The sequence below is a fragment of the Lacerta agilis genome, chromosome 11 (genome assembly GCF_009819535.1).
Source record: "Lacerta agilis isolate rLacAgi1 chromosome 11, rLacAgi1.pri, whole genome shotgun sequence".
Classification (NCBI taxonomy): Eukaryota; Metazoa; Chordata; class Lepidosauria; order Squamata; family Lacertidae; genus Lacerta; species Lacerta agilis.
In genome coordinates this window covers 38,101,013-38,126,181 of record NC_046322.1, presented here as the reverse complement: position 1 = coordinate 38,126,181, position 25,169 = coordinate 38,101,013, and the positions used below count along the sequence as shown (strand labels likewise).

Genomic DNA, 25,169 nt, shown 5'->3' with positions numbered 1-25,169 from the left:
GCATAATTATCAAGTTAGCCAATCCCAAAGAGTTGTAAGTTCTGCTTAAAGCAGTCAGAAATTGTGAGTTTTTCATGGTGCAGATTATGCCAATGCAAAATTTGTACGTGATTTTAAAGAGGCTCCTAGAAGCTCTCACAAAGATAAGTAGCAAGACAAGTGGTATCACCTTAACAGCTCAAAAAAGCTAATTTCATTTGTATGTTGCCATATATTAAGGTGGCTTCACACTCGATAAGGCAAGCATAATTGTAGTGGTGTGCCAGTGCTGCATTTGTGCTGCCTGCAGCAAATGCATGCAGTGTGAACATCTTTTTTTTAAAAAAAAAAAAAAAACTGTACCCAGGCCAAGCCCAGTTGGATTCTTGGTGTTGTGTATACAGCTCTTCAAAGACAAATGTATGTCATTCATGCTTTTCATGTTTGGTGCAGGAAACTCCATTGTAACGCTGGTGTACCTACAGCAGTGATGTCTCCAGCGTATAGTATGGAACCAATCTACGGTATTCTTTCAGTAAAGTATGCATTGCATAGGGTGAAATTATACTCATTTCATGAGATAATTATTTCTGCCAAAGCCAGAGTTTCAGATTTAGTTTATGTTGTGGATTATTATGTATTTTAAATACAAATATATTATTTTATTATAGGTTCTGTTCTTTACTAGACACAAGGAAACCACACAGTTCTGTTCATACAAACTTGTATCAGTAGAGCAGCAGAGGTTAGGCTTCTGTGACACTTTTTTAAAAAATGAAAATGAATCACTATCTAAACTCATAAATCCACATTTAAGCTCCTAAATAAGTGGATTGAGTCTTAAAAAATGCTGAGCACCCAGCAGCTCTCAGTAACTTGCTGAGGCAATTCATCCTTTCATTAGTGTAAACGGCTTACATTGTGAGCTTTGAAAACCATGTTTTGATATATTCCTCAAATGTGATTGAATGCTTGTCCACCGCGTAACAATGCAAGGTTTAGTCTAAAAATATTTAGGAGGTGCTGGTTAGGAATATTACTTTGGAGGAAATTTGAGATTATTTTGAGCAATATTCCTTTAGGAAAAACTGTGTTGAATGACCATAGATGCTTCAGTTAAACACAGTGTGTATCCAACTATGGCAACTCATATTCAACATAGGCACATTGAAATGAATGGAGTTGAGCTTTTCAGAGCAATTGATTTCAGTGGGTCTATTCTGACAATGCCTGGTGTTGATTATCACCCAACACCAACATCAGGTTTGCTCCTAGATGTTATGCTTGAGTTGTAAACAAAAAGATGTATGGCTGCTGCTCATGCATTTAAATTTGTTTGCCCCTTGCCTATGAACTGAAAACTATTCACTTTGGGATCACAGCTCTTGGAGTAACAACCGTCTTGGTAGAACTCAAATCCCTAGTTGCATGAAGCAGAATCACAGTAACATATTCCTAAAAGAAAGAAAAAGCTTAAAAGAAAAAGAAAAAAAGAGGTAATAAGGGGATTAATGTCTGCCATCTATGAATCATTCTCTGATTTGTTTCTGAAGAAGTATGAAATGTGATAAAATCCTGGAGAGCTCATCAATCATTATCTGTATTATCTGAAGACCTTCATTGTTATTTATACAGTGGTCCCAACTAGATAACTTGTCTTTTGTATTCTATATACATATTTCCATATGTTTACATATTTATATTTCAAAAATCACTTCTGTTTTATTGTTATTTGGGTGACTTCGTCTTTTTGTTACTGTCTTGCAGCTTAAAACATTCTTGGCTATTACCTACTGTATGTCTACAATGAAGACAATAGAACAGATTGTAACTGGATGCTGAATCCTAATAAAATATGTGAATATACTGTTGCAAACCACCCCAATCTCCAAGTGGTGCAAGATTCCAGAGGTGGCAGGCACAGTTACCCAAGGTATGTGTTTTCTTTCAGAAAATGAGGCACAGCAGGGACTTGTGGTGTCTTTATGACAAGTGGATTATTTACACATGTATGTACAACCTGAGTCTATGATGGAGGGGCTCACAGCACTGATATTCCAAGAGGGTCTTGCTTCTTCTATAGACACATCCTTGGATTCAAAATAGACACCTGCCATGGCTCTGACTCTTTGCAACTTGCTGACTTTTACTAACTGCAATATTTCCCCCCAGGTCATCTCACAGCCAACTCAGACTCTACTTTTGAACTCCACTTTGTCTTCCAAACTAAACTCTAAGTTGAGGGAGCAGCCTCTCCCCTCCCATTTGCCATCTGGCACAGAGTGCCTCCTCTTTGCTTTCCTAGTGACTCATTCCCTTTGTCTTTCTTAATGACTTGTCACCCGGATGATTTCCTGACACAGGAAGCTGGCCTGGCTTCTATTTTAATACTTGCTAAATCCAATGTCTGGCATCCAGTTTTAACACTCCAAACATCAATTAAATTCTAATATTTACTGAATCCAGGAATCTAGGGTGTCTAGCACCCACAAACTGATAACAATACATTGACGCCATGATTGGCAGATGAATCCCTATATAAAGGTTAGTTTCAATTAAAATAAATGTCACCTGCAAATTTTGAATCAACTTTCCCCACAGTTTGGTATCAGGTTTTCCTATCTACAAAGCTGGAAACTTTGTCACACTTGTAATTGGGTATAGCTGTTGTTTTATGCAAATAGTAAATAAGCAGTTGAAGCTGGAGTCTAGAGCCCGTCATATTCTTCCCATGGCAGCTCCATTTCCTTGGTTCCTAAAATGCCCCATATATATAACACAACAATGCTTGTTCTATTATCAGTCTAGTAATAAGTCCCATTCATGTCAATGAAATATCACTTTCATGTAAGATTGCATAGGTGGCAACAGAAGTCTCCTGTTTCAAATTTGGGCTGCTGCTACTGGCTTCCCCTCTCATTCTGGTCACGATATTGTCTGTTGATAATTTATGAAATAGGAAATGGAACATGCAAGGCCTAATCATGTAAGGTACTGTGTGTTGAGCAACCTTTGCAAACCTGCTGCCACCCCAGCTATTATCTGTGGCTGATGGGAGTTATAGTCCAAAACACTTGGAAGGCAGCAGGTTGCCAAAGGCTGGTTTAGAGTCACAACAGCTCACAGAATCTGGTTTAAGGGCTTCAATTACCGCTGGTTGCAATGGGTGCAACTGGCTGCCCTTGTGCTGGGACCTAGATGTGGTAGCCATGGGGCCTATTGTAGACAGCTACTTACAGCCCTCAGTGTGGTACACCAATTTGTTCTACACTGCAGTGGGTGGAAAGGGAGTTGTCAATTTCAGTCAATATGTACCCTGTAGTTAGGACCCCATAGAAGCTGGAGGTTTCTGAAGACTCATCCCGACTTCCTTTTGTGCCACATTTCTAGGAACTTTAAAGCTCCATGTCTGGGTACTCCCCCCCCCCCTTTGCAATGGTGTTTTTTTCCTGCAAAAATCCACTCATTGCCCCTGAATGGCAACCTGTGGAAAACTCAAATTGCTGTTTGTTCCGATTCAGCATTAAAGAACAGGTTTTCCTGGGGAAAGTGGCAGGGCAAAAAAATGCAAAGTGTTCAAACACAGAGATTGAAAGCACGGGCCTGTGCCTAGACAGTGCGGGGCAAAAGATATGTGTGGATGAGCACTGTGCACTGCCATTGCAGGTGCTACTTCAGCTGCAGCAAAGCAAACCACTGGAGCTCAGGAGGAGCCAGGGGTCTGGACTGCTGCCAGAATCTTTTCTATTTCAAAGTGGAAGGCGAAGGAGGAGAGCAGCAATCAAAGGACAGCGGTCCTGCTTTGTTCTCGACTCCTTGCTTTCTGTGCCGTGCACTTTTGAAGGGTTGGTTGCGGTAGACAGTGGAACATGTGTGTGTAAATACAAAGCACAAGTCACCTTTGAATCAAGAGATACAAGTGCTTGTCTGTCATAATTGGGGTCGGTCACGCTTCCTGTGTCAGTTTAAGAAATTATATTTAGACCTCAAGTATCTCAGCGTCATTAAAAAAAGAAAAATGGCTTTAAATGTTGAGTGCTATAGAAGTCATGAATCTAAGGGAGTTCTCTCAAAACAGACTTTTAAATTTATTTATTTTTAAAAAGTATTATGATGACACACATGGAATTGTTTTTCCTTTGGTAGCTAATCACTACATTTTACTGTAGTTTTTATTTAAGTGTTTTCATAATTCCAAGCTCTAGGGCTTCATTTTAATTCAATTCATTTCACAACTGCTTGCCTGGTGACACTGAAAACAGATACTATTAGAGTCGTAAAATAGCGATGCAATCTTATTTAGGTTTATTCAGAAGTACACCCCATTGAGTTCAATGGGGATTACTTCCAAGTAAGGGATTAGAACCTACTACTGAAATTTTAAGCACACTAAATTGAGAATAAGCCACACTGAAACATGCAGAATCTACTTCTAAGCAAATGTACACAGAGTTGGACTGCATGTGTTCCTGCTGGATCTGTAGCAGCCTTTATTTATTTTTTACATGCTATTTCCTTGAGCAGTCAAGGCAAGAGAAAACACACTTTCTACCTCAAGGGATAGTTTTTTGGCATTGCAAGTGGAAAAGTACATTTTATAACAACGTTGATTCTGTTATCCAGGTTTACCAAATATCCTGTGCAGGGCATGTTTAATTGAGGGTCAGGCAGGTTGAGCAGCACGCAGCATCAGGTTTCTATTCTGAAATTAGTTAATAACAGCGTCATAATTGAGAAACTTATTTTAATACAAAGGCTGGCCATGAAAGAAGACCTTATGTTTTAAGTGAAAACCTTTACAAGTGAATGCAAGAGCCTTCTAAATTATTGGCTTGTTTCTTGAAACATGAACTAACTCCTGTTATAAACCTCTTCACCTGGTCATTATACATATTCATGTTTGTGGTTGCACAGTATGGTTGGGTAGATACAGGTTAATGTGTAATTGTCCAACCAAGTGATGCATAGAGGCTGCAATGAGCATATTCAGATTTATTCATTCCAGCAGAGAGAGTAGCTCTGCATGTACAAGGGATGACAGCAGGTATACCTGCCTTCCACTGAAGTAAGAGCATGGAATCCTGCATATACATGAACGTTCAGTGTTGGCACCACAGCTCATGCTGGGCTTTGAATTTGAAAATTGGCTTATTGTTGCATAAGGCAGCATCGTACGTTAAAGTAGAACATTAGACCAAGTGATCATTGTGTCCTTTTCATCTCTAAGATTACAAATTCTAAATAAAAAAATAAAAAATACTATTTTATATTTTCCCTTCCCTGAATATTACAGGTGCAGATCAGTTTTCCTTTGAATGAGAGAGCATTGTAAAAGACAGTTATAATAAATTCAAATTTACAGATTGAACAACTACCGCAGGGTTGCAAAAGCAAGCCTGTGGTTGACTTTCCTATTACTCCATCCATATTATTAGGAAATGCATAGTCTTGCAGGTATTATATCCCTTTTAATTCCACTCTCTTCTTGCACATTTTCTATAAGGTTAGGTGACCCAGCTCCTACTAGTACATACAGGTTTCAGATTCTTGAAATAGCCAGCTACCCATGAAGCCCATTGTCTTCCATTAATGACAAGACCACATCAAGCATAAGGAAGGAGCCATCTATCTACTTTGCACAGTATAACAACGTGGCTATCAGACCTTGACTCCTTGCACATCTGAAATTAGGGACTTTTTATGCTATAGAATTTCTGACAGCTATTGCCTTTTCTTAAGATTAAGTAGGCTGCCAACCTCATCTTTCCCTTTAGTTTATATAGAGCATCTTATCTGCATAAGATGACTCTGGGGAGATATGGAGAACTTTCACTCTATAAAGGGGGAGAACATGCTAGCAGCGTAAAGAATGGAAGTCTTTGAGGGTGCCCCTGAATTTCTTGAGGCTTCAGCATTGTACACTGCTGCTTCCAAGCTGTCTCCCCCTCTACTTGATTATCAGGCAATTTTTTATTTTTATTTTTTTGCTATTTTTAAGAGAGCCAACGAGCTTCAACCTGTAGATATGCAAATCCACATCAGATATCAAATTGTTAACAATTTATGGAGCCAAATGCAAAACAGGAATGTTTCCTTCATTTTGTGTAGAAGAGGACATTTGAGCAGGTGCAGTTTTCCTACACAGCTATTTAAAGAGCAGGAGACCTTTTTATACCCTTAACATCTGGACCCCCTCACAGTACTGGAAGCAAACCAAAACTCAATACAGTCCATATTGTGCAGAAAATGCAAATAGAATCTGACCCTTACTTAGGGCTGCTATGTTACAACCTGGAGAATGGTGCTGCAACTTTAAACCTCCTGCTGAATGAATGATAAGGATTTCCTGTCTGATTCAATTCCTGGTTGTTATTCTGCTCTTACAGAGTTTTGAGTGTGCTACAGAGCAGGCGGCGGGGAGATGGAATTGCACTATAAGAGAGAGAAACCAGGGCTACCTCAACCCTTGATTCAGCAGACGGTTTAAAGGTGCACAGGGAATCTCCAGTTACAACCTGGCAAACCTGTTTGGCTTAGATGCGCTAAGTAATAAATTAAACATTGAATTAATGCTTAAACTTAAAATCAAATGTCAGATCTATTACTCACATGTGCCAGTGCAATTATCATTTTGATCTGGAAGTTCTTCCCTTATGTCTCAGTTTCTGCCCTTTTGTTTTTTGGACTGAAACGTTGCAGGTTCTCCATATTCTTGATTTTATTCCTTTTAAATTGAGAGCAAAGACACATCAAGGGGCCCAATGTCTCCAGGTGTCAAATGGTTAATCCACTGTTGTGGTTGATTCTCAGGTTGATGCAAATAATCTTTATGGTTTCAATCCTAAGCATACTTACGAGGAATAAGTCCCGTTGGAGTCTGTGGGACTTGCACCCAAGTAAACCTGTATCAACCCAAGTTAATGCTACTTAAGGTTTGTCTGGGAAGTTAAGTTGGGAATCTAGTTAGCTAGATTCCCAGGTTTTTGGATGGGGTCTTATGCCAAATTTGATAAGAACCTGACATTTTTTGGTGCTATACTTACTGGTCAGGAAAGCAACACAGATGATTCCAGTTGCTCTCTTCCCATGCACTCTGCAGACTTCAATGGTCATGTCTGTCAGTTGTTTAGCTCCATGGGTTATATCACCTGCTTCTTGTATTTTTGCAAGGGTTTTTTTTGTTTTTTGTTTTGTTCAGTTTCCAGAGAAATGCACTTTCCGGTGCTAAAAGCATGGTTTTTTAGAAAATAAAATAAACATAGCTCAGTTGCAATGAGATCCTGACAATTAAGTACTCTGTGCACACAGATTTAAAAAGCAATTAAAATGAACAAGGGACAACATTAGCGGGAATGGAGGGGGAGCCTTATCCCTTAAATGATGTGTAATACTGAGCAAATATTCGCTAATTAATCAGCACAACATCCCTATGAGGTAGGTAAATAAATATCCTACCTCTTTCTGCCAGTTTTAGGAGGTAATGTATTTTTTCCAGTTATGTCTCTAGAGTGATTATATAAAATGCATGAATCAACTTTTGCTGATAATTGGATGCACACAAAGCCAAGGTAGTGAAATATTAAGTACAGGCAAGTGGAATTCATTAGAAGGTTTGCAGTGTTGTAGAGGTCTGGAAGAACAGACATTGGGTGCTTCTAAATGGATGTTATTGTGAGGTTGGTGTTCCTCATTAAGCTCTTTTGTTCTTCTTCTTCTTCCTTTTTTGTAACGTCCACATAATGTTCTTGCTAATTACAGCCCATAAATTTTCCTCATCTAATCTAGACTTTTCCTTTCCAAAGAAAATCCAGTAAGTCTACCCCCTTGTCTCAGTCACCCAATTTCCCCCGTGGAAGCACTACAGTATATGATTTGTATCAGCATAGTGCCCAGTAACCATCCCATAAGTGCAAGGTTTCCCCCTTTCACAAGGGGACTTTCGCCCACTCTCCATCAGCCCTCCACCCCTAAATATATTCTGTGGGTTCCCCCAACCCCCTGGAGCAGATTTGTGGAGAGTAGGAGAGGAGAGGGGTGACAGCCACACTGCACAAGCAGAAATCCTTGTGTTGACAGGATGAGGAAGTCGGATGCCATCCTACATGTTTGGCCTGTTCAATCTTTCTTTAGTCATTTATTTTATTTTAAATCATTTCTAAATATCTTTTAAAAATCTCCAAGCAACATCACCAATACGAAAATAACAACAGTAGTGTAACAGCATAAAAAACAGAAAGCTGGGGAATTAAAACAAATAAAGACAGGAGTCTGATCTTCTGGTTCAGGGAAAGTCTAGACAAAGCTATGTCTTTGTCTGAAACAACTGATAGATGTTGCTTTACATATGTCAGAGAGATGGGCATCCCATAGTATTCTTTATCTCCAGACCAACTTGGGCCAGACAGCCCTTCTAACAGAGACCTGTCCTCCATAAAACTGGGCACAAGGCCACACTAGATAAGACAAGCAATGTGCCTAACAGCATATACATCTTTTCAAACACATATTTATCTTGGGGGGTGGAAGTGGGGAGCCAGTTACTTACAAATCACCCCAGAGTTGTGCATTGGTTTCATGCAACTCCCATTCATATCATTGGAGCTACAAGGATTCCTTGGCAGCAGCTCTAAATGCAGGGGAGTTGATTTCCAATGGCTGCCCTGGAACGTTCCCCAGGAGTTGCACATGCAGAGCATTTTGAGGGCTGCAGTTAAGATATTATACAGTCGGTTAACAGCAGGGGTAGGGTAATATAATTAAAGCAAACTTTCATTAAAGCTTCAATTTTAACAGCAGGGGAGGGGCAGTGGGAGATATTGTAATAGAGGGTATTATTCATTGCAATCAATTAGTACAGTAAACTTATGAAAAAGATGCTGTTGGAGGGAGGGAAGAGAAGAAGAGAGACCCAGTTTACTTCGTGCATATGTCCATGTTAAGTTCTTATCAGTATTATAAGCAAAGATGGGGGGAACTGGCAGTTTCAGTTTCTCTCAGTTTCTTATTTTTCCAATCTTAAGTTCAGTTCTCCACATTTCTAGATCAGTATTGTTGTTGTTGTTATAGTTATTTAAAGTCCTTATGAAAATTGATCAGCATTCTAGAGTGGATTTTTCCTAAAATGCATATTGTTGTATGTAGTTTTTCCCCACTATAGACATTTCTGCAACCATTTCCCCTCATATATGTATTTTTGTACATTATGTACACCAACACATGCATTTTAATGCATACTTTACACTAGTGTATGCATTTTTGGGTTGGAGAACCGTACTGCAAAATTCAGAGAAACACGAACTTCAAAGGATGGCTGTATTTCCCACCCGACCTCTAGCTATAATGTCTTTTAGCACCTCTCTGAAGCAGGGCATACCATGGTAATGCAAATGAAGAGATGGGCAGGAAGATGTGGATCCAAATTCAACTGAGGTTTACTCAGAGTAGACCCAATAGAATTAATGAACACGACTAAGTTAGGTCCATTAATTTCAGCGGGTCTACTATAAGCAAAACTTAGTTGAATACTACCCAAAGTGTCAGGGCAATTCCAAACACAAAGATTCCCACAGCGAGAAAGGTTTCTGCCAATGCACCAGAATTCTGGAAGCAGGATCTTGAAACAGGGTGGAAACCCCATTGTGAGAAAGAGGACACATGTGACCCAAGCTATTTATGAAGCAAGTATCCTATATATAAAGTGAACCAGGATCTACAGTAGACCCTCGAGTTATGTTACGCTCGAGTAATGTACCGGTAAACTTTGGGTTGCGAAAGCGGCAAACCCAGAAGTATTTTTACAGGTTTCACTGCTTGCGCATACGCCGAAGTGCTCTATCATGCCACACACGTGTGCAGAAGCGGTGCCTCTAGATACCAATTTTTCAGGGTGTGCACGGACCCCTGGAACGAATTAAATTCATATCCAGAGGGTCCACTGTACTTCTAAACACCCAGACTGTAGTGTGAATTACCTGACAATGTAGAGTCAGTGTGGTGTAGTGGTTAAGAGCACTAGACGCGTAATCTGGTGAACCGGGTTCACGTCTCCGCTCCTCCACAAGCAGCTGCTGGGTGACCTTGGGCTAGTCACACTTCTCTGAAGTCTCTCAGCCCCACTCACCTCACAGAGTGTTTGTTGTGGGGGAGGAAGGGAAAGGAGAATGTTAGCCGCTTTGAGGCTCCTTCGGGTAGTGATAAAGCGGGATATAAAATCCAAACTCTTCTCTTCTTCTCTTCTCCCAGCCCCACAACTTCCAAGTAAACAGACCCTGACACTAGCCTTGGACCAGACCCATGCTTTTCAGTAATCAACACAGACCTCGGCTGGCTGAGAAATGATAAGGAGTGTTCTGTGACTCATCTTTATTCTCCCTGTTAAATCAGTCTCCTAGGAACCCCATCCGCAGAAGTTTCAGCCAAGATCCACTTTTTTTTGACAACGGAGCTGATTCTGAGTGTAATAAGACCCACAGGGGTTTCAGTAACTGATATCTCAATCAAATGTATGATTATGCCAAAATAATTCCCTTGTTCTTTGATTGGTTGATTAGTCGGCATATTATACCTTTCCTCCATCCAAACTTAGTTAGTTATGACCTTGAAAGTCAGCCCTTCCAAATTTCAGTAGGCAAAGCTCATCTACACATACAGCACAGCAGTGTTCATTTCTTTTTTGAACAGGAATTTTGTTCTGAACACAAAGCAGGCTAAGTCATCTGGAGCATTATGCTATATGAAAACATTAGCAAAAGGGACCCTATATTCATTCCCTACCTCCATGACTCTACTTTGCATACACCTTCAGGGTTTGTTTGCCTGGCTGGAATGCGTTCTTCAGTACTTATAATCTCTCTTGATTGCATAGTTAAGCTATGGAACTCATAGCAGTGGGTTGCTTTAAAACAGGATTCTGCAAATGCAAAGAGGATAAATCTATCATTGGCTACCAGCCATGATGGCTGTGCTCTGCCTCCATGGTGAGAGGCAGTATCCTTCTGAATATCAGTTGCTGGAAACTGCAGGAGGCAACAGTCTTCTTGGAACTGGGTTCTGCTTGTGGGATTCCTACAGGCATCTGGCTGGCCACAGTGAAAACAGGATGCTGGACAAGATGGGCCATTGGGATCTTCTTATATTCTTAGGTTGCCTGGATGGAAGATAGAGAGCTATGGGAGTGTATGTAAAATAAGCCTGTTTTACAAAGGGGAAATTTACAGTACATTTGTTCCTCTACCCACCTTTGCTTCTGGCCCTACCCATCACTGGCATGTGATCTCTGAAAATTTGCCCAGAAGGGAATGTAAACCTTGATCTGGAAAAGTTCCCGAGGAAGGTACTAGAATAGAGCTTGGCACCAATCCCAATGCTCCATTTATGAGATTTACAAAATTCCAGGTGTTCATACTTCCTGTCTTTTTTTCCCCTTCCCAAATCCCCTATTCTTCCAGAACTGTTGCTTCTAAAACAGTTTGAATCTTTTGTTTGTGCTGTGTTGTAATAACTGAAAGAAAAGGAGGGTTTTAAGGTGGGGATTTTAGGAGAGCAAAATATTTGGAAAGAATTCCCTCACATACAAGCAGTAAAATAAAAATTTAAAAAATCTATTAGACATAAAAGGAGCCTGAATCTCTGACTTTGATATCTAAAATAGTAAAGACCATCACAGTATGTGTGTGTGTGTGTGTGTACAGAAATGTGCTGTGATTAACTCACTAGGTTTGACATGCAAGACAACCTGCTACAGATAGTAAAATGAAGGTTTTATACAATGCATTTAGCAATGTGGCAGGGAGACATTTGTGGTTCTGCACTTCTGCCAGCCTTACCCTCCTCAAACACCTCTGCTAACCAATATACATGTTTCTCTTGCAAACGTTTAATGAATGCATGGTGTTGTATAGGCTCTTTCTATTTGATTATGTGCTTTTTTATGAATGAGGAGCTGCAGATCCATACTTGCTGCAAGCAGTGTCCATCTGAAGCCTATTTTCTTAAAACATGGGCAAACTTCACTTATGAAAGGTTCTATGCGTCACATTTTACTGCAGCGATATCACATGGCTTATGGATGCCTTCACAAGAACATAAGCAAAACAATGTTTTGTAGATGTGTGTGGATTATTTATGAGGCCATATCTTGCTTTTATTGTTCACATACATTTTAAAAACAGAAACAGACAGTACTGGTTATCCCCCAGGAGAACTACATCAAGTGAAATCAGGTGGGGAAAAGCCAAAATTATTTTTGGCTCGGATGCCTGCAGCTGCTATACTCTCTGTCAAGGTCTGGAGTATATAAAAAATTCCTGACAGAAGTCATATAATACCTGCACAGTGAAAGATCCCATACTTCTATGTCTTACTAATTTTACATCTCTTTCCCAGGCCCATTGTGTTGGATCCAAGGTGCCCTTCCATTCATAGAAACATATTCTGTGGAATATGGAAGGCCAATTCCATATTCTGTGGAATATGGAAGGCCAATGACTCCTGGCGAAGGCAGACACATTTGCTGATTTCCCTGCCACCCTGCAGCCTCCTATATCACCTCCTGCCAGTGGGGGGGGGGGCACAGGGACGGTTGCCCCAGGCACAAAATTTCAACACCCAGTGCTGCCTCAATACAGCTGCATGCTCCTGTTGTTGGGCTCCATTTAAAATGTCTTCTCCATGCAAACCAGGAAGTGACCTCTCCAGACAACAGAACGACTCTTCTTATCTTATCTCTGCGACTGCGATATCCTGGGTGACACAGATGCTGTTAGGCAGTTGAATGAACATGCATATTCTGTTTCATTCCCTTCCACCTGCCCCCGCCTTGCCCCGGGCACTGGAAGCCTACACTACGCCACTGCCTCCTTCTTCCCTAAATCGTGCAGAAATATATTTTGGGGGAGAGAAGGGGGGGGATGCAGGAAAGAGGATGAATCAGAAAGAACTTCTCTCTCTTCCACTAGCAGGCACTGGTTATGACTCAACCCATTGAAAACGTTACTTACTCTGCATTGAGGACACTGAAAAATCCCACTGCATGGCTCTATTCAGTGAACTATTCAATATACATGTATTCAGTTTACCAGGAGAGTTAGCCTAATGGAATGGAACTTTTGAATGGGTCCTCGGTGTGAATAGCACAGATGTTAAAGAGTGCTGAGGGCTTTTGCTACACTTCATGTTAAAGTGGCCTACACATTATAGTTGAATATATGTACTTGCTGTTAAATAGATATGTCCCCCCTTTCTTTAGAAATGCTTCCAGTAGTTTTTAGATCCTGTTTTTAGCTCCTGAAAAAATAGTTTAAGAAAGTAGTAGTTTCAGATACTGAAAAGGTAAGATGAAAAGCAGACAATGTACTTTAACAGGAATCCCAGCATGAAATGGGTGGGTGTCACGATTGACTGCATAATGAATTGCCTCAATTTAATTGGACAACATGTGCCTCTACCAGTCATGTCTTGATACTCAGCCCACTAGTGTGGCACAGAATCAATTCCCTTCCCATCACACTGTAAAAAGTTCCATTCCATATACTCAGCCTAATTGGTGACATTTCTAGCTTAATGTCATAATGTTCTCTGTGCTAAAGTAATTTATAAAATTGGCTGTCAGAACTCAGATTGCGACCAGCAGCATTGTAGTTTCCAGCACAATCTCCAACACTGAAAATAATCTTTGTCATACACACACACACATACACACATGTACAAGTAGTGATGAGCGGCGAGAAATATATTCCTGCACTGGTATGTTTGCCTTTGGGTAGAGCGACCGAAAATTGCATGCTATACTGTTTGAATGTCCAGTGAACAGGCCCCTTGAATTTGTTAAGTAATGAGCCTGGGGCAAAATTGGTGCCTAGCTTTGCAGCATTACATAAAAGATGCTTCTTTCATCAGGGCCTTTAGGCCATTGCAGTAATGATCATCCCCACCAGAGACAAGAGGCACAATCTACACTCCTGTCATGCAACTTACTGAATGAATAGTTCCCGAGAAGGAGTGCAGCCATTGAAGCAGGAGGTGGTTCAGGAAGATGGTGCCAACAGGCCATGCAGTTGAAATTACATTATCAGTTTTGGACTTTTCTTCACTGCGGCTGATATTTCCTCATCTACAGTCTTGAGTGAAAAAATAGTTATCCTGAAGTTCAGGTTTGAGGAACCTGAAGCTCTCCATCAATCCCTGAAAGGCATGGTCAATGGACAAGAGTGATGGGATTTGTAGGGGAAGAAAGTGTATTCTATCCAAGGTTGAGTGAGGCTGACTGATCAGCCTGCCATGTGGTTGAAAGCTTAGAAGAAGTGACTGTCTGGATGGCAGCAGGCTTTTGGGTAGCATTGAAGGTTTTCCGTATATGATTGGCTTCTTGCTGCTGCTGCTGCTGCTGCTATTGTTGTTTGAAATATTATCAGGTGGAAATGTTTATAGGTTAATTTTTAATGCTGTGTTGTTGAGCCACCTTGAACTCAAAAACGTCATACAAATACAACATCAAATAAAAAACAACAGTCATTCAAAAAGCCCTATCGTCCAATTTATCCTTCTTTTAATATATGTTAATCAAAATATATTGCAAAGTTCACCACTATAATATACTGACAATATACTGAAGGTTGGGACAAAAAACCCTACATTTTGAATGTCATATGATAATGAAATGATCAGATGTTGTCTTATTGAAAGTCCTTATCACCTACTCATTTCTTCATATCTGGACCAGTATTAAAAGCCATTTGACTTCTCTTTGACTTTCTTCATAATTAGTATCTGCTCCTCCAGTTTATTATTGGGCTGTGAAATTCTCCATTGGCTTCAATTTTGCAAAGTAGTAGGGTTTTCTTTTACTATTGTAATTAAAAAGGTGAGGGTGATTCTAAGGTTCCAGGGCTTTTTTCCAGCTGGAACTATGTTTGATTCAGGGTTGGTTTACGTACTTATATCTCCCATGAGAGTTATTGCTTGATAGGCTTCCTGTTCTTATTGATGAGAAGAAGGCTGAGAAGAAGGTTCTGCAAGATGGGAATTTGAAAGGGTCAGGCCACCATGTTGTAGAAATGGGGGCCATCATGTGAAAAGCAGTGTAGAGCCCCATCTGTAATAACTGATTGTGTGATCATTCATGACTGGTGATGTTCCTATTTGCACATATCTGCCAATGACTGGTGAATGCCACAAATGGATCAGCAACTAGTGCTGTCATTGCACAGAATAAATAGTGGATTTTGCTCCTGCAAGATGTGGTGATGACCATCAACTTGAATGGCTTTAAGACAGGGTTGCACAGATTGATAGATGATAGATAGTGACTGCAAATGACAATGGCTGTGCTCTACTTCTGTTGCTAGAATATGCTTCTGAATACCAGTTGCTGGGAAACACAAGCTGGGAGAACACAGTTGCACTCAGGCCCTACTTGTAGATAGGCATCTGGTTGGCCACTGTGAAAACAAGATGCTGGAGTAGATGACCCTTTGGCCTGATCCAACAGGGGTCTTCCTATGTTTTTTCGTAGATGTTACTCAGTTGAGAGCAAATTATAAACATTTTTCAAGGTTGCATTTTTGTTGTGGAAAGAATGCATGTTCATAGTACTCAAATTACATTCCCTGCCCCCCTGCAATTATGAACAACCACTTGCAACGTGTTTTGGTGTATGTCACCGGCATCTTTTTTGCGGTAAGAAAAAATCCTGTATTAAATGACAAGGAGAAATGATGTGGCATTTTCATGCTTACAATGGCCAACACTGTGAGAAACGTGTGTGCAAGAGCAGTCCTGATTCCAGAACAAATATCTGAAGAAAGATATCCAGTTCTTTTTAACATTGCGTTTTGAAATCCTCTCCTCATCTCTTTTGCATATACAGTGTGAGCAGTCTTCTATTTTAAAGCTTAATTTAATTTTTAATATTTTCCCTCCTCCCTGTTCCACATGTGATGCACTTCCTTTGTTCTTTAGTGGCATATGGCTCAGAATTATCCCTAGGAGCAAAGTACCAAGATGATTCTCAGTGAATTTTCCATAGGCGGAAAGACCCTTCATTACTCAAGCAATCAATACTGCACACAAGCAGAGTGGCGTATCAACAGCATTTGAAATGCTCTAAAGGGCAGTCCCGTTTCCCATTCAGTCTTGCTTAATGGGCTTTGAATGCCTGCAGGTGAGCATTTTATTGTTAATGTAATGATTTAATTTGGTTTGGGGGTGAAATGTTATCTGTTCATAAATACGATGCAAGCTTAATGGAAAGAACTTGCCTTTTTGCTCTGCCTGCCAGTATTTTGTCAGATGCTTGTCTTTAAAAGTCACCATACACTGAGGCTGCTTCCAGACAGGTAACTCCCAAGTGAGTATAACTCATTGCTCTTCTGCTGTCATCCACAAGCGGAATTGAGTATCCACACTATCAGGAATATTGCACTTTCCCCATATGTTCATTCCACTATGTTCCATCCACACCAGTGAGTATGATGTAGCTGTTGTTGGTGGGAAACAGAAAAAAGCTTGCCTAATGCTATCTTTCCCAGTTGAACAACACAAGAAACCCCCATACAATAAATCTAACTCCTACCCTCCTGAGAATAGCCTAAAAATGGGGAGACAAAACTTTCATGCACACTAAAAGCTTGGTGAAACAAAAAGTTCTGATGTGGAAAAGAAAAGAAGCCAGACCAACTTATCTAATGCAGAATCTCCATAACCTAAACAGAAAAGGCCCTATATCCCATCCCAACCAATTGCTGTGAAAGTGGTAGGGCATACCGAAAGAGGCCTCCAATGTTGAGTACAATGGGTGGGCAAGAACATATCCTGTTTCCAAACAATACAGGTTTTTGTAGGTAAGAATCAGCACTTTAGATTGTGCCCCAAAACAAAGTGGAAGTAAATGCAGATGAAACAAAACAAGGGTGAAATGGTCAGCAAAGTGGGCTCAGAAATCAGTGGGTGTCTGCCATATTGTGTAGCAACCTGATTGTGAGAAACAGCCATCACAGACCAAGCATGGCTGACAATATGTTTTGCATCACGTGCATAATGCTCAGGCAGAATGCTTTTTTCCCATGGAGGGCGGATCACACCTTCAGCGGAGAGTCATCTAACTCATGTACATACATTTATGAAATCAGCTCTGAATTGAGTAATTGCATGAGTATGACTTTTATCATTTGTCTGTTTCACCTGCTTCCTATTAGCAAAGCTGTGGCAGCAGCTGATGGCAGCTGATTCCATTTCTGAGATGCTTGAAGGATTTCTGGAGAAGTCGGATCAGATCTGGATCTAAAGAAAACAGATGAATAGACTGGAAGCTCCTGCGGTATAAGAGACCTGGCTCTTGAGATGGTGAGTATAATAATGACTTGATACAAAATTGCAGTATTTACAGAAACAATTTTTATATCCAATTTAAATTATGCATCTGCTAGAAAAGACTGTTAAAACAAACACCATAAAAAACAGTTTTTATATTTCACTAAAAACCCTTGAGTTGCTGCCTAATCTCTTAAATGAACCAATCTCCTAAATTAGCAAATGTGTGAGATGTTCATATATTGCAATGTAAGTGTATTTTCTAGTATTATAAACCATTCAAATTTGACAAAATGCCTTATTTTCTCTATGTCCAGTTTCATATTAACGGTTACAATAAAATCTGTCACAGAGCTTAGTCTGTGCTCCACAAAGTCTTATCCTGCCTCATCAAGTTTTCCAGTATTGCTCACAGAAGTTATTGATCGTTCTGATTTGCAACACTTTGGAAAGTTAATGACTGAATACTCTAAAAGTGCACCCAGTACTTGAAAATCAATCACTTGCATGGATTCTCAAAAACAAACAAAACACAAGAGAGCTGTTTAGTTATCGTTTCCAAGCTTGGCTGTCTTTTTCTATCCACTTCAGTAATTACATTGGATTACCCTTAGTATAGGACCCAGGTGGCGCTGTGGGTTAAACCACAGAGTCCAGGGCTTGCCGATCAGAAGGTCGGCGGTTCGAATCCCTGCGACGGGTTGAGCTCCTGTTGTTCGGTCCTAGCTCCTGCCCACCTAGCAGTTCGAAAGTACGTCAAAGTGCAAGTAGATAAATAGGGGCTGCTCCAGCGGGAAAGTAAACGGCGTTTCCGTGCGCTGCTCTGGTTAGCCAGAAGCGGCTTTGTCATGCTGGCCACATGACCCGGAAGCTGTCTGCGGACAAACGCCGGCTCCCTCGGCCTATAGAGCGAGATGAGCGCCGCAACCCCAGAGTCGGACACGACTGGACCTGATGGTCAGGGGTCCCTTTACCTTTACCTTTACCCTTAGTATGTTCTCTCGTGTTCTGAAATTGAAAGGTTGGGCTTGCCTGCTCAGTAGCTGTTGCAGGGAAGGGGGAAGTTAAATTTGTAGGTTTCCAAATGTGTTAGGAAGACAGAGTTAGTAGTTCTTTGCTTAGTCCGCAACCAAATTAACCATGTATTCCAAAGCATACCTACATAGAATTAAGTCCCACTGAGATTAATTCCCAGGTAAATGTGTGTAGGATTGCAGCTTTAGGTTGAAAAAAAATGGGGATGGTAGCAACTTGTAAATATTGTAATCCTTAGGCTGCTAACATAGCAAAAAAAATGCAGGAGGAAACAGTTATGAGCTACTAGTCTCTGCAGCCACAGCAGGTGCTGTGATTCTTCAGCAGCTTGACTTCACCCCGGAGGCCCACTCCATTGTCTCTCGATACAGACAGTTGCCAGCCAGAACAATGGGGGTATATGGAAAAGACAGTGTAAAAGGCATGTGATGTTTCCCAAGGCAATTCCGTAAGCAGGAACCAACAGCAAAATTAGGGGGACCATCCAAGCATACAGGATTGTTATGGGATTAAACTGCACTGGTAATTCATTCAAATGTAATTTTGTGCAAGTGTACAACAAGGGAGAACACGTCAAAAATGTATAATGTAAGCAAGAAGGAGGATGCCAGAACTGGCCAGTAGCCAGGGGATAGGCAAAAAGCCTTACCGCAAGAACTGGGAGTTTCAACATAAGCAAAATAATTCCATCTAACAAAATAATTCCAACAAAACAGGGGACTCTGTGGAAAGTTCAAGGCAGCACACCAGGAGGCCAAGGTTAAAAATGAGAAAGAAAAACCTCTCCGGGGCTTCCTTCTTTATTCACAGCTGGAGTGACTTCAGAATAAAAAGTAGCATTGTATAATGTCAGGGGCTCCCTTCCACGCTTGCATAATTTTATGGAATCTTAGGATTTAAGGAAGAGAGAGAGAGAGAAGGCGCTCGGAGCTCAGTTTTCTAGAACTCTGTGAATTCCCATTTCCCCTTCTGAAGCATTTCATTTATAATCTTCGAGAAAATCACTCTTGTGTTTAATTAACGTAATATTGAGTCCCATCATCACTGATTTAGAAATAGGCCCCACGTTTCCCCCATCATCAAAGGAAGGGAAGGAATTCTCACCTCACTTATCCTCTTGAATTCTGCCTATAGCGGCTTGAACAAGATGTGACCGGCATCAACTCAGGATTTAATACAAATCTTTCAAGGCAACCGAGAAAAACCCCAGTGATATTTACAAGGATGATCAAGGTTTGCACTTGTGGCAAGTGCTTCTGACCAGAGAGACTCTCCTTCCCCCATGACTTGAAAGGCTTTGAAATCCACTCAGGCACAAGCTATGGAATGAGAACAAGAAAATACTCTCTGGCAAACTGTTTTCAAAGAGAAGGATGGCACAGCAGTATATTACATCCAGGGGAACACCCCCCTCCCCCCCAAAAAACAGCTCATGTTGATGTGATGCATTCTGATAACGCAGATAGAAAGTTGATCAGCGTTAAATGACTGAAACTTAAAATTAATCACTTTAAATAATCTTTTCATGGGTGGTGCATTTTGTATTATTTTTTCACCAATGGAGATGTAATGACTCACAAGACGGTCTGAGCATATTACACCAATCCTGGTCCAACTGCACTGGATACCGCTTAGTTTCCGGGCCCAATTCAAAGTGCTGGTTTTGACCTAGAAAGCCTTAAACGGCTCAGGACCGCGATACCTCAAGGACCGCCACTTTCCATATGAACCCACTCGGACCCTGAGATCATCTTCTGAGGCCTTCCTTTGTGTGGCGCCTCCTCGAGAGCTCAGGAGGTTGGCAAGATGAGAACAGGCCTTCTCTGCAGTGGATCCCCACCTGTGGAATGCTCTCGTCAGGGAAGTTCGCCTGGCGCCTTCATTATACACCTTTAGGCACCAGGCAAAAACGTTCCTTTTTAACCAGGCCTGTGGTTGACCTGATCAACATCCCATACCCTTTTTAAATTGGCTCTTGTGGGGGGGTATTATTGGGTTATTACTGTACTTTTATTTTTATTTTATATACTGTGATCTTTTTATGTGAACCTCCCTGAGACCTCCGGGTAGAGGGCAGTATACAAATTCAATTAATAATAATAATAATAATAGTAATAATAATAATAATAGTAACAACAACAACAATGATTCCCTCGCTGCCTTGGGATGACAGACTCTGGAGGAACGAATTAAAGTGCTTCCCTTTTCATCCCACCTGGCTCTAGTGTGGTGATAGGACTCCCAGCTCGAGGATTTCCTGAGCCACGGAGCCTCTCTTTAAAAGCTTTGCATCCATGGTGTTTCTGAAGACTGTTGCTTCCCCTTTTGTTCTTCCAGGTTTGAGCTCCAAATTTATAGGCAAAGTATTTAAATACTGTGCAAGGAGCAGGTTATACCACCTGCCTTGGCTTTTCTGCTCCTAATTGCCTCCATTCTCTTGCTACTTTGCTCTGCACTTTTAGCAGACATTGTGCTTCCAATTTATTCTACGGCTTTTCTTTAAATGCATGTGGCTTGCCCCCCCCCTCAAGATTTTAAAAGTCTTCCCAAACTTTGGATCAAGGGAAGCAGCTTTACTTCAATGTGACAGATAGACTCTTTCATGAGTGAAAGAGTAAAGCAACTGATTTATTTTGTACATAAAACATCCACTCACTTCAGAGCAGAATAGCACTCGCCCCAGCCATTTAAAACCTGGTTTTTTTCCCCTCGCTGATCAGAGGGATTGAATCATAGCCCAGTTTTCAGATACAATACTGCTTCTGCCGAAGAATCCTTGGGAAATAATATTTGGGGCTGCATTTGCACCACGCATTTAAAGCACTGTGATAGGAATTTAAACAGTCCTGGCTTCCCACAAAGAATTATGGGAAGAGTAGTTTGATAAGGGTGCTGAGTGCTGTTAGGATACCCCTATTCCCCTCACAGATACATTGAAAAAAGTTCTGTTGCGCTCAGGTCCTGATTGTGGTCTTCCCATAGGCATCTGCTTGGCCGCTGTGAGAACAGGATGCTTGGTCCAGATGGACCACTGGCCTGATGCAGCAGGGTTATTGTCTGTCCTGACTTTTCTAATTGGTAGCAATTTCTCTTACTTCCAACACAATTTATAGTGCTAGCTTTTCTTTTTCTTTTTTTATGAAGAATTTATTGGCATTTTTCGTAACAAAACATACACCCAAACCCACACCCACAAATACAAAACAAATACAAATATTGCCAGGATTCTTCTTCTTGTTTGCATACGTAAAGAAAAAATTTCTATTTCCGAATCTTGACAGTTGACTTCCCCTGCCTTTTCACCTTCGGTTTTAAATCCATAATCTTCTTTTTTTTTTTTAACAACTTTTCTCTAAAAATTAACTTCAGTTAGAAATAAAACAATCATCTTAATCCTCTTACTTTATCATAAATCTTAACAAAATATTCTCAAAAAATCTATACTAACTTCTTCTGTCCTTTATCTTGCTGCTAATAACATAAAACCTCGAATATCTCCTTACTTATTCAAAATAAACTTAAAACTAACCACCTTCGCCCTCCGATTTCAGAATACCATGACAAACCATTTAAATTTTACATTTAATACTTTATCCCACTCCCCCTCTGTCCATTGTCCTTCTCTGTCTATCGCTGGAACCAATCTTCCAATTGTCCTCTTTTCCCATATGTCCACAGATCCAGGCACAGTTCACATCAATCCTTGCATCGAGCATCAGGGTACCCATCTCCTCCTCTTTCGGCTCCTCCGCTTCTTTGTAACATTCTTCTTCTTTTTGTAGATATCTTAATTCCTTGTCCCTTGCCCCCGAGCTCACACCTCGGGGTCTGGATATAGCAAATCTTACCGTCCCGGGGCTGCCACCCCCAAAGAACGGATCATTTACTCGGAGTCGCCCTGTCATCGCTCTCCATCCTTCAAGCATCCCTTTCAACTCTTTGCCAAGGTTTCCTTCCATTGAATAAAACATTTGGAAAGCCTCCTCTGTGGGAAATGGATTTTTATTTATTTATTACCCCACTCAAGACTTTCAGTTTCCGATTAAGCAGTTCCAGCTCCAAGACAGTAAGCCTTTCTTCATCCGTTAGTTCAGAGTTCAAAATAAGTTCAAACACAAAGTCCAACATATTGGGGGAGGGGGTGAGTGTCAAATTTCAGTTCCTGTCTCTATGTTCCTCCCTTTGTTACAATTGTTTCCCACGTCAATCCAAATTTTCCATCGCCATTTTTCCTGAAGCCAGAGCGCAAAGACCAAAACTTTAAACAGAGATATTTTCTACAGACTTACGCCCCAAAGGGAGATCTCAACAGTCTCACTTTTCAAAGTTCAAATACTTTGTATCCATTACTGTAGCAGCAGTCACTTAAACTGGTTATTTTCTTTCGCCCGAAGGGAGGGAGGCAGGCTTCCTTTCCTCTTCCCCCCGGATCGTCCGAAAAACATAAAGTCAAGCCATTCGAATACTCACGACCACCGGGTTCTTTAATTCCATTAAGCACAGGTAGAACTTTGACGCTCGTCGCGGGGGTGACCGCCGCATTTGCGTCCCGGTTGGGGCATGTCCCCTATAGCCCGGCTCCGTTGTCCCTTCACCCCCGCTCCCCCTTTACAGGGGGAGCGAGGGAAGGGTTCAGAGCACTAATGGGCACAGCCGGGGAGCCCAGGGTGCGGGACGCTCTTCCCGCACCCCACCGGAGCCCCGCTTTGCGGTAGCGGGGCTCCAACCCCCGGGACGGACTGGGTCGCCTCGCAGCCGAGGCAACCCACGACCGCTCCGCAATGGCGTCGCCGCCGGAAGTATAGTGCTAGCTTTTCACAGAAGAACTGGCAGAGCACTATAGGCAGTATAGTGACCTATGAGGTTAAGAGCAGTAGACTCGTAATCTGGTGAACCGGGTTCGTGTCTCCGCTCCTCCACATGCAGCTGCTGGGTGACCTTGGGCTAGTCACACTTCTTTGAAGTCTCTCAGCCCCACTCACCTCACAGAGTGTTTGTTGTGGGGGAGGAAGGGAAAGGAGAATGTTAGCCGCTTTGAGACTCCTTCGGGTAGTGATAAAGCGGGATATCAAATCCAAACTCCTCTTCTTCTTCTTCTTCTTCTTCTTCTTCTTCTTCTTCTTCTTCTTCAGATGCTCATGTGGCTGAGGAAGGTTCAGCTTTCCTGCATTTCTTGCCCTATGTTTCCTGATTGCACTGCCACCATTACTTCCCTGCACTAATGGACTCCTTTCAACGGTTCAGGGAATTGTGGAAGAGGTTCAACCTCGCTCACTCCCCTCTTCACTGAATAGTGGTATTTTAATCTGCGTTGACTGCTTACACTTCATCATATGTCAACATGGCTTCAAACTTCCATTCTGTTTCAGCTGCTGTGGTTGCCTTGGTCTCGGCATTCCCCGCAGTCTCATGCAGTGTGTGTGTGTGCGCGCGCGCAGTGCTACAGTGCAAGTGCATTCATACAAAAAGTCCCTCCCTCTAAAATGTGTGTATTAATGAAAGATGATTTTTTAAAAAAAAATCTGTGAGGAACTATTCATACTATTTTCTTGGGGACTGCTATGGCTGGCACAGTAAAGTACCACACACTGTTGCCTTGGCTGTGGCGATGGGCATTTTGGGATTGAAATAGGCTCTCTACAGTGCCAAGCGAAACCACAGTGGCTGGCCCACTTCCAGTCTACTGCAGAAAATCAGTGCCTCAGTGGCACTAAAGGGCTCCTGTTGTCACTACATTTCCCCACTGTCAAGTCGAATCAGTACTTTCTAGACTTCAGTATGTATGCATACACACAGTTCCTGCACTCATTCGTGGGCCAATCTTGGCCCAGAAAGGGGACCAATTTGGCTCAAACCACACCCACCCATCAACTGATGTCACTGTGTCAGATGTGGGAAGACTGTGTTGCCCTTATCCTCAGGCAGAAAGATGTATTGGCTAGCTCTGAACTAATGTATCACATTTTAAAGGTTATTTGTGTGTGTGTGTGTGTGTGTGCATGTGTAAAAGGTTTTCAGCAAACTTATGTACATTTAGAATCCATCAAGCAAGTAAATCAAGAAATGTTTTACACCTCCATTTGTAAATGAAAAGGATATTGTCCCTTTTGTGTTTTTGTGATGAATGCAAGCAGGTGCATTTTCTGCTTTGAAATCTCATCCCTCCAGGATTTATATCAAAGATTAAAGAATTCACTAGACCATTTGAAGCAAAAGGGAATGGCTTATACTTCAGTGAGAATCTCACCACTGAGCTGTTCAACTGTTGCCTTTTGTCCCTCGTTACAATGTCGTACGGTAAACACTGATGTGAATCGGGAATCAGTTTACTGGTAATGTTGACAGAGATTGGGGGGGGGGGAACCCACATAAAGATTAAAGAATTGGTTCTTAAGAGCTTAAAACAACTTAACACAGACAAAGCAGCATCTAGCCCAGGTGGAAAGAATCCATGAACTGCAGGCCACAATAAGGGAAGGAAGCAAAGATGTAGCTTACAGTGTGCTTTCTTTTTTGCATTCACTTGGTTCAGGAATTTAGAAGGCTCCAAGTTGAAGGCAGGAGACAAAAATACTTCATAAAAAGACCCAGAGGCTTTCACGGGTCAGGTAGCATATTGGAGAAGCCATTTGCATTGGGAAAAGACCATGGGTTAAATCTGCTTCCCAGTGTCAGGGTCCAAATGTAATTCAGAACCCTGTAGGTGGCTTCAAAAAAAATCCCTTAAACAGATGCAAGATCTGATCATGCATGTCCAATGCCTTGCCTAGTTTTGTTAAACTCTGATGGTGGGGAACGTTTGGAGACCCAACTAAATGATAAAAACCGATACCATGGGTTGGCACGAC

At 41.4% G+C, this 25,169-nt stretch overlaps 1 long non-coding RNA gene across 1 annotated transcript; it reads left to right on the top strand.

Annotated features, from left to right (window-relative positions):
* The first annotated feature begins 1,815 nt into the window (after positions 1–1,815).
* Positions 1,816–24,879, top strand: LOC117055117. Its single transcript, XR_004427578.1, has 3 exons — positions 1,816–1,912; positions 17,172–17,319; positions 24,490–24,879. It is a non-coding gene; the product is annotated as an uncharacterized LOC117055117 (long non-coding RNA).
* Positions 24,880–25,169: the final 290 nt, after the last annotated feature.